The sequence below is a fragment of the Oreochromis niloticus genome, linkage group LG20 (genome assembly GCF_001858045.2).
Source record: "Oreochromis niloticus isolate F11D_XX linkage group LG20, O_niloticus_UMD_NMBU, whole genome shotgun sequence".
NCBI lineage: Eukaryota > Metazoa > Chordata > Actinopteri > Cichliformes > Cichlidae > Oreochromis > Oreochromis niloticus.
The window spans coordinates 27,043,087-27,054,183 of NC_031984.2; positions in this window are offsets into that span (position 1 = coordinate 27,043,087).

The following is an 11,097-nucleotide window of genomic DNA, read 5'->3' on the forward strand; positions in this document are numbered from 1 at the left end:
TGTCGCTGCTGCTGCTGCTGAGGTTTATTGCTCTTTGTGGATTTACACAGCTGAATTCACGAGCTATCTTGGCTTGGCTTTCCATGGTATACTGTTTATACTGTCTTTATACTACACAGCATACAGTTGGTATAAAAATGGAATTCAGAAAATGAATCAAAGCATAATCTCTTACATCTAAATTCATCTCTGCTACACTTGATGTAACCTTGATGTAATCGCTGACCATGAACACCGCAGTTCAAAGCAGCGCTTTACTTTAAATTCACCACATACAGCGAGCTAACCTCTTCATATGCGCTAAGCTGCTCAGTCTTCATATAACACAAAGTAGGCTATACACCATAACTTACCATCATAAACAGATCTAATATGTGATTAAAAATGACGACATTACAGTTGATCTTTAAATCTGGTGTCACTGAGCAACTTTTCTTCTTCCGCCTCCCGTCCTGTCTTTCTTATCTTTCTCCACCTCTGAAGTTAGCTCTCTTTCTTTGTTTTTCTTTCTTTTTCTCTTTTCTTTTCTCCCCCTGGGAAATACAGCAGCTGAACCTTTAGCTAGCAACACACCGTGAGACAAACTGCACACAAACAGTTTGTGTGTGTGCTGATATCTGTCCAGCTGTTAGAAATGTTGAATTTAAAATGACCTGCCACAGCACAACTAGATCCTGAAGTACAACACAGGCTCCACTTTAACCACTGGTAAGTATAGTGCTGTGAATGATGCATAACTTATATGTTTTTTGTATTTTATCTCTGCGTATGTGATAAGCTCCGGTGATGGCTACACCAACAGCATTGTCTTTTCTGTGTTACTGTTCCCTCCATTTAGAGTCAATGATGTTTGATGGAAATAAAAACTTCCTTCAAACATGTTAAACCTAACGTAACGTATTAGTGTTTTAGTATTACTACTTATTATTATTATTATTATTATTATTATATTTCCCACCTCTGTAAAATTGTACTGATTGACTGAAGCGCACTGAAGTGTATAATAATTACCAGAGTATTCTTTATTTTTTGTTTTCAAAACAGGACATACACTGTTGTGCAAAAGTCTTGAGCCACACCTCATTTCTTCATATTTTTCTAAGAAAATGGGAAATGGGTGCAGAGATTTTTGAAACACGTGCAAACATACCGAGAAATAAGCCAAAACCAGAGTTTGTACAATTCTAATGAACTTGAAAGTCAATATTATATGTTTTTGTAATTTCTTTAAGTAATCTTCAAGAATAGGCTGAATTCTCTGGGATTCTTGAAGCACATTCAAAGCTGTGATTTGGATGTTGGCTGGCTTTTGTTCTGTTCTGTGTCAAGTCTTTTCTCCCTGTTTCACTTCCTTAAAAATGGATTCTTAACAGCCCCCCTTCCACTTAGACCATTTCTCCTTTGTCAGGGCTTTGATGGATTGGATTTTTGTATTTGTTAAAGACACAACTTTCGGACACTGTTCATTTGCTGCAGGATTATCACTACCCTGAGCATTCAGAGTAACAGGCTCAGCCGTCACCTCAAACCGACACTCAAGAACAGTCACACGTTGGTCGACCTCCACAGCATTGGTCATAACTTGCTCGCAGACATCCGCCTGTAGTTTAACTACATGTTTTAAAGCACCCACATCAGCACACAGCTGGTCCATTCGCCCTATTAGACAACACACATCCATGCTGGAGTATGTAACAGGCGGCAAATCATCCAGGTGATGAGATACAAATCTTGGGATATTCTCCCCCACACTCATTCAGCACTTTAAGACAGAGTTTAATATTGTTGGCGTCTTTATGCTGTCCTTTATATCCAACGCACCGCGGTGAGGTAGTGGGGCAGAGCTCAAACAAAACTTTCTTGGAGGCTTCAATCCCCTCGGATTCAAATGTGTTCGTGGCCAACAACACAATTTCATCCTGACTTAAAGTTTTGATTTTTACAGCAAGGAAATTAAGTAGTTCATCCTCAACAATTACCCTCCCATCAGTTGTTTTATATATCTCTGGTTTTAATCGTGACCTTTTGAAAGTCGGAACTACGTCTGCACCACCACCACCTGCTACATCCGCCATCTTGTGTTCTTTGTGGGCGTTACCTATTTTCAATCAGCCAATCCGGTTGTTCAGTGATGACGTGACGAATCCTACTTCCGGGCCTAAAGTAGTCTGCGTTTAATATGGCTTTTGTGTTGTTAACATGTTTAATGTTTTGTATTTTCTTCTATTTAATCTCAAAAAGCTCCTAAAACAGTCAGTGATCACTGTTGACCTCCCTCGGCTTTTATTACCGCTAATCATTTATTTAAGCTCAGTTTTTAAAACCTTACGATGTAACTACAGCACAGCCCATGCAGCAGTATATGAATAACTAACCTCGTATTGTGGATGGATTATCTCAGTTGTTCTCCTGGCTGAAGTTTGGTCCGTTTACAGCATCCTGCCATGCGATTACATTTGTTCCTGACCACCGAGAACACTCACGTTAACTTTTATCAAGTGGAAAAAAAGTTAGCTTGTTTATGTTATGCTAACATAGCTGTGTCGCTAGCGGTCACGTAGCACATCATTATATACCAGCTAGCCAAACTTCAGTAACCCTACAAACGTCACTGCTGTTTAGTTTTCTGTCTTCATTTATGTTGGAAGTTATAGCAGAGCTGTACGTTTGAATTTGTTTCCAAAACCCCGCAGTCAGGACATGCTATATTGTATTTAGATGGAAGCTAGCGAGCTAACTTCCTGCTAACTTCTAACTCCGTTAAATGTCATAAATTCCGTTTTCATGGATGCCTGGATGTTAAACTCAATTGTTACACCTGGTAGAGCAGAACACTGATCATTTTATTAAAGATGAAAGACTTTAGACAGTTTTTCAACTCTCAGTAATGCCACAGTGATCGTTTGATATATGGACCTGCAGCGGAGTTTAGGCCCAGACACGGCCAGTGACGTCAGACTGAACAACCGGATAGGGAGCGTTGTTGTGGGCGGGGCCTGTTTCCAAGATAAAAGGTAAGAGAATCAGGGCGTAACATCAAAGGCAACCCAAGTCCACAAATAGCAGGTGAAACCCACACTGGATAAGCACGTTTCTTACACAGTCACGAGCGATTCACTGGATGAACTTTTGTTCTGCTACCCTCAGTTTTATCTCAATATCTGTAACACCGTAGCTTTGTTCCAAATGTCAAAAATGAGCAACCTAAAAGCAAAACCAGAATTTGTGTGCACTCTGCCAAAAAGTGCACTGGACAAGCTTATTCAGGTTAGGAAAGCCTTCCAAAACACTCTCTCTGAAAATCAACTTTTAAAAGAGGGTACAAAGACAGCCAGACAGCAAATCAAACAGCTGATGGCCCAAATTTCACTGGTGCGTGCCAAGCTGGACCAGTATGAGATCCAAGCTGGAAAACTCACTGATGAATCAGTGTCACGCAAAGTGGAAATGAGCAGTGCCACCAAAGAAAAAGGGGATCAGACTTACTCAGGTCAGACCAGAAACTTTGAAGTTGAGATGAACCGTCTGAAACAGCAGCTTCAGCAGAGGGACAGCGAAATCCTGATCCTCAAACAGGAGAAGGACAGTCTGTCTGCCAAATTTGCACAGCTTCAGACACACGAGAAACCAACATTTGTGTGCACTCTGCCAAAGAGTACACTGGACGACCTTATTCAGGTTAGGAAAGCCTTCCTAAAAGCTCTGTCTGAGAATAAACTTTTAAAAGAGGATTCAAAGACAGCCAGACAGCAAGTCAAACAGCTGATGGCACAGATTTCAATGATGCGTACCAAGCTGGACCAATATAAGATCCAAGCTGGAGAAGAAAGAGAGGATCAGACTTGTTCAGATCAGGCAAAGATCATAACCTTTGACCTTGAGATGAACTGTCTGAAAGAGCAGCTTCGGCAGAGGGACAGCGAAATCCTGATCCTGAAACAGGGGAAGGAAAGTCTGTCTGCTGAGCTCGCACAGCTTCAGAAACACGAGGCCTCTCTGAAAGAAACTCTGTGGAATGAGAAAACACACAGAGAGAATCTGGAGCGGGAGAAGAAAGTCCAGCAGGAAGAAAATAAGAAAGTCCTGGGAGAGCAGAAAGTGGTGAAGGACACAGAAGACATGCAGAAAAAAACGGACGAGCAGACCAAAGAATTAGCGGAGGCAAAGACAGAGGCAGTAGAGACGGCAACCCCAGAGTCGTCCTCATCAAAGGCTGAAATATCAACACTGGAGAAACCACAGAAAATGGAGGAAAAGTTGTGTGTCAACAGACTGATCCAGTTGGTGGTTTCACAGGCCATAGAAAAAGTCTCCACTAAATACAAGCTCTTCACAGAGCGCCTCACTCCTGACTGCATCAGCGATCGCCTGATTCAGAAAATCTGGCCTGAAATCGAGCTGAAACATTTGGATCTGTCCCCAAAACGGCTGAAAAATCTTGACAAGGCCATTCTCAAGGATCTTTGCATAGCACACAGCTGCAAGGACAAACATTTGATTATGAAGCTGAGGGAACAGCTTGATAATATTACTGTCCCAGCCTTCACCAAAAAGCTGCTGTCATTACCAAGAAGAGTCCTCAGTGTCTCTAAAAATAGGGAAGAGTACAAGGATGTGGTGAAAAACATCACTCAAGATCTGGTAATGCACGCTATGAGCCAAGAAAATGAGACGACAACATGGCGTCCAGGAACATCAGATTTTATTATACAGAGGCTTTCCCACAAGATCTGGAACAAAATTCTGTCCAAACACTACAAAATGTCCTTGGAGAACATTGAACAACTCGCCCTGTCAGTATACAACGAACTCCATGACAGGTGGGATTCTCCAGGACTCTTAATGAAGTCGAGCAACCCAGTGGTTGACGAAGCAATCGTCAAAACCTTCAAAACACATGCCAAACTGAGGAGCCGAAACATCATCTTTAGGGCTTTCTCGTGTGCACGCTAAAATTCAACTGACACGTGCATGCGATTATGGGACAAAACTCTTAAATTGGCTTAAAATATTCATTTAAATTGGGCATCTAAATTTAATTTTCAAACCAGAGTGGTTAAAGAGAACCACTCTTCTTCTCCCAACTTCCTTCCCTCATCACCAACTGGCCGAGGCAGATGGCCACCCCATCCCAGAGCCTGGGTCTGCCGAAGGTTTCTCTCTTTTAAAAGAGAGTTTTTCCTTCCCACTGTCGCCAAAGTGCTTGCTCTAGGGGGTTGGAGTTTTTGTGCATTATTGTAGGGTCTTGACCTTACAATATAAAGCACCATGAGGGAAGTGTTGTTGGGGTTTGGTGCTGTTTCTTAAATCAAAATGTCCAATTACAACAGGACATTTTGAGTTAAGAAACGGCACCAAACCACAAAACAAAATAAAATAAAAATAAAAAATAAAAAAAAAACTTTGAATTTGTGTTTTGTTTTATTGGCTGTAAATTTGCTAAGAATGTCATAAGATTAGAATTGTGTGTCTCAATATCATGTATCATAGCATCACCCTGTAGTTCAATTTGAAGTGGATGTCATAGTAATGTCTTTCTGTATGTGTGTACAAACCGGTGGTGAAAAAACACTGGAGATACTCAAAGTATAACCGGTGTTTGAGGTTAGCTGGTTCCATTTGTTTAGATATTCTACTTTCCGTGTTCCAGATCCCCAGAATTGATATTTTCACCGAATGGTCTTTTCTGCCTGCCAGTGTGTCAAGCAGTTTTCAAGATTAAACACCTTGGCAAAGACAAAAAAGCTCCCCCCTCTTGGAAATGCATCTATGCCTTCATAACAATATTATTTTCAGACAACAATTAATTATTTTAATTTTGAATAGAAAGCCTTCAAGCTGGTTTTATTTAGGTTTATTTAGATTGCATTCACCCTCAGACTGACACATCTGACTTAAAACTGATAAACAGGATTTTAAAGGAGGGAGCGATGGACACTGAGCAGCAGATCAGTCCGTGTAGAAACAGGACATAAGTTTAAGGAACAGGAGGATCATTTGATGTTGTAATGGTTTGACACACAGTGAAATGATTTAATGCACAGCAGAAAATGCATATTCAAATTCATCTCCACATTAATATGAGTAATGCCTTCAGACATTATATCTGTGGATAAATCAGGCAGAAGGTCAGAGTGCTACAAAACACAGCCACGTGATCTAGATTAAAACATTCTGCATGACTCGGTCTCTTTCTAGTCGTCCTGTGGATGTCAAGTGCACATCAGGAGTAGAAGTTCTCGGCCAGCTTCCTCATTCTTTTATTGCAGTGTGCTGATGGGGCAGACGGACGGTGGTCTGCCATCTTTGCTGCAACTGCAAACATACAGAATCCCACTTCATCTTCAGGTTGCTGCTCTGTGCTGGCACCTTTCAGCTCATCTTTGTCAGGGTTTGGATGGAAGACTTTAATAATAAAGATTAAAGTCTATAGTACTATAATAAATAACTTTAAGTATTAGACTGTGGACGTAAACTGCAATAACACAGGCAGCTGTGATTAAAGCGTGCATGGGCTCTATCACAAAATCAGGAGGATGTGTGCTCAACTTCCAGCACCACACAGCACAGAGGATGCAAATATCAGTCAGTATATACCCGTGATAGAGCGCAGTCCTGCACCGCGTCGTCCCCTCGGCCACATTAAACCAGCCCAAATACCCAATGAGGCCGACAGCGGCTCGATAAAGCCATTCTCCAGAAGGACTTTCCATGAAGTTCATCGTAGATCGCCAAGCGAAGAAGAATAAAACCAGCCAAGAGCAGATGAAGTGGGCAAAGATGAAGCAGGGCAGCATGGAGGCGAAAGGAGAATGAAATAGTTGATGCTCATTTTCATCCACTCAGGCCAAAAAGATCCATTTCCAGCTCTGCTTAAAGTAGTAGCATCAACTTAGATTGTCTAACTAAACACAATGAGGCAGATTACATGGACGTTCATAGAAACCTTGTCTGATAGCGAGGGCAGTGAGACGAGAAGAGATGAGAACCAGTGTCATGGCCTTTTAAGTTCTGGCATTTATTTTGTGAAAAAATATAAATAAAAATCAACCCAATAATTTCTTACAACTTAAACATAAACAAAAGTTAACTTAATCTGATTCAACAGGTTCAAAAAGTGGTCAAAAATCATTTTAAACCCTCCCGTCGTCCCAACTGACATTTGGCAAACAAAACATTTCCAGCACACCCCTCCAGGCTGCTCTTACTCCCTTAATTATTGGGAGGGTCCAGAAGTTAACAAACTAATCACTTTTACAAACCTTTTCCAAAAGTAAAATTAATTACAGATTTACATAGCAAAACTAGGTAAGCATATTCTTACTGTTATAACAAACAGAACCTTTTAACAAATGTGTATTTTTATTGCAGGGAATAGGTAAGGTTAAAGTTTAACAACAAACACTGAGCCTCACTTTTGATATTCGCACACAACATGAAAAAACGCAGATCCAAACACTGTCTCGCAGCCTTTTCTATTAAAATGCCTCATATAGCACTAAATCTGGTACCTGAACACAGTGAAATATCTTCATTTTTAACATATTTATGGCTGTCATGAACCAGCATCTCTCTGGTGTCACAGGTGTTTTAATACCTGTGCCATGACGTCATGAGTCTGCACACAGACGTCGTGTTGAACAGATGGCGCTGTGGTGAGGTCAGAATAACTAAGAGCTGATTACGCTCAAAACTGAGACTTTTTTGATTGTAAACAGCCTTGAAAGTTAAGTTGTGACAGACTTCATAATAACTTTGTACTTGAAAATTGTATCTGTGACAGCTCATTTGTTGAAAATTTCTGAATGAATATCATTGATATTACAATTTGATTTGTATACATCATTGCAGAATGAACCAACATGTTTTGAGATACCTAAATGATTAGTGGTTACGTTATTATCAATCTTAAGAGCAGATATACTGTTTCTTCTTTGGTTTCGTTTCTCAAGAGCAAAAAAGTAACTAGAATTTCTTTCACCTAGTTCTAGCCATTTTGCTTTGGACCTTATAAAAGCCCCTTTGGCCATGTTAATGTATGCATTATCTATTTCTTCCTTTAGTCTGTTCTTATTGGTACTCTAGCCATAAGATTGTCTGGAGGATCATTATAATCCCCTCCAAGAATCATGTGGGCTCCCTTGTATTTTGATTTTTAAAAATCAATGTTGAGTATTGCAGCATCGACAGCGATCAACTCGAAGGAAAATGACGACTGAGGCAAAAATGTCCTTAATATTTTGGGAACTTTATTCCACATGAACACGCAGCAAAACTTTCCTCATGGGTGCCATTTTTGTTGGTGGTATACTTCTTAGAGGCGTGATGACGCAGCATACGTGCCCTTACAATGAACAGTGCCTCCTTGTGGTGACAACTAAAATACTGTCTCTGTTAAACATATTGTACAACATGAGTACACACAATGAATATCTTAACACCCCGTCTTGTACTCAGGTTGCTGGAATCTAAAGAAAAGTTGTACAATAAACAATAAACAGTTGTACACTCTACCACACTTCCTTTTTCTTTTTGTCTCTCTTTTTCCCTTTTAAGCACCAAACATAACGTCAGCAAACTTAGCAAGTTTTAGCTTAGAAACAGGTTTGGTCATAACATCTGCAACCATTTCTTCAGTGGTGCAATATAAGACACATTTTCTCTTCATTTACAATGGACCTTTCAAAATGATATTTAATGTCCACATGTTTGCATCTCTGTCGGCTCACAGGGTTTTTAGCCAGGGCAATTGTTCCCTGGTTGTCTTCGTACACTATTGTTTGAGTGTATCTGTAGTCATCTATACCTTTCAAAAGCTGTTCTAAATATATACACTCTTGCATTGTGGAAGCCAGAGCCATATACTCTGCTTCACAGGTAGAGAGCGCCACAGTGGGCTGTTTCTTGGTCTTCCATGAAACTAAAGAACTGTTGTTACTTAGACGTACACAGTAACCAGTAGTGCTGCGCCTGTCGGCGGTGTCACCTGCCCAGTCAGCATCACTGTAGGCTACTAGACCCAAATTTTCATCCGTGTTTCTCCTAAAACACAACTTCTTATCTTTGGACCCTTTTAGATATCTCAACACATGTTTCACAGTTCCCCACTGTTCTTCTGTAGGCTCATGGAAATGTTGTGATAACTTGCTTACCACAAAACTCAGGTCAGGACGGGTACCTGATGCGAGGTATATAAGACTGCCCACAGCCTCTCTATACATCCTCACATCTCTCATCGTAGTAGCACCTTCTGTGTAACACAACTTCTGATCACAGGGAGTTTCTCTGGGTTTACAGTTCTGCATGTTAAACCTCATCAGTATCTTGTTGACATATGTTTCTCGTGACATTGTTACACATCCATCAGACTGAGTGAAATCAATACCCAGATAATGCTTAAGTCTGCCCAAGTCTTTCATCTTAAATCTGACTGAAAGCATTTCTTTCACATCCTTCATTACCTTTTCATTGCCAGCTGCAATTATCAGGTCGTCCACCCAGATGATCATAATCACCATGCCATGTTTTGCCTCTTTGGTATAAACACAGTGGTCTGCTGGGTTTTGCCTGAAACTGTTCGCTGTTAGGTATTCATGCAAGATCCTATTCCAGTTACGACCAGATTGTTTTAACCCATACAAGGATTTTTGTAATCTACACACTAACCCTTCTCCCTCTTCATAACTTTCTGGCTGATCAATGTAGATTTCATAATCAATGGGAGCGTGTAAATACGCTGTCTTCACATCCATTTGATGGAGTAACAGGTTCTCCTGCGCTGCTTTCTGTAACAAAACTCTTAAGCTGGTTAAGTTGGCTGTTGGTGAGAATGTCTCTCCATAATCTATCCCCAACTGTTGGCTGTAACCCTTGGCTATGAACCTTGCCTTATATTTGTCGTTTCCCTCAATGTCACTCTTAACAGAATAAACCCACTTCCCCCCCACTGTTTTCTTTCCCTTTGGCAAAGGGAGGATGCGTGCAATAGTATTTGCCTGCACATAGAGCTTACATCGTTGTCTGTAAATGTCATCATCATCATTCATTTGCTCAGTAATAAAGTGACCAAGGTATTTCACCTTTCTATGAACTTCAAGAGTTTTTTGGGCCAGTTTAAACAAAGGGAAATTTAGCTGTTTATCCTGCTTGGTTCTACATATCAAAACAGCACTTTTAGCAGCATTGTACTCTATGTCATATTGCACACCATATTCAGTACAGACATTAAGAAGATCCTGTAACCCAGCACTGCTTGGACTAAAAACAACCAGGTCATCTGCATACATAAGATGATTTATCAATGTTTTACCTAATATACACCCAGTGTTACAGGCTCTCAGCTGTATGGACAAATCATCAACATGTAGATTAAATAAAATTGGAGACAAAATCCCACCCTGTCTGACACCATTGCTGACACCAAAGGGGGCAGAAATACTACTTCCCCATTTAACCTGCATGCTCTGATGAGCGTACCAGTAAGAGAGAATCCTCACGATGTATTGAGGAACTCCCCGTCTCTTCAATTTATCAAAAAGTTTTCTGTGGTTCACTCGATCAAAAGCCTTAGAGGCATCAATGAAACACATGAGGACAGATGAATTTTTAGCCCTATACAAACTGACTATTTCCTTGAGTGCATATATGCACATGTCAGTGCCGTGCTTTGGTTTGAAGCCAAACTGATTATCCAGAGAAGAGATGAACACGCTGGCTGTGTCCGAATTCAGGGGAAGGATGCTCATAAGGACACTACCTACCTACGTCACAAGGTAGTGTCCTTAGACGGACGGGTAGTCAGGAAGTGAGCGGCTGTGGACAGCCCCCTTTTTTTTCTCCATAGAAACTTTATTGAACAAACAATGAGTGTCCAACATAACAGATGGGCTGTGGACAGCCTCCTAGCCTTCAACTCCGCCCTTGCTGTTTTTCCAGTCGCTGCTCCCACTTGTCCACTTTCCTCAGTTCTTTTAAAGACAACATATCTCAGCATGGTGTGCATTAACTTTTCAGTTAAATAGCTAATTGAGATCACCTTTTGGTGCAAAAATACAATTTTATGCCTGTCAAATTGGGCTACCTTTGAAACATTTTTAT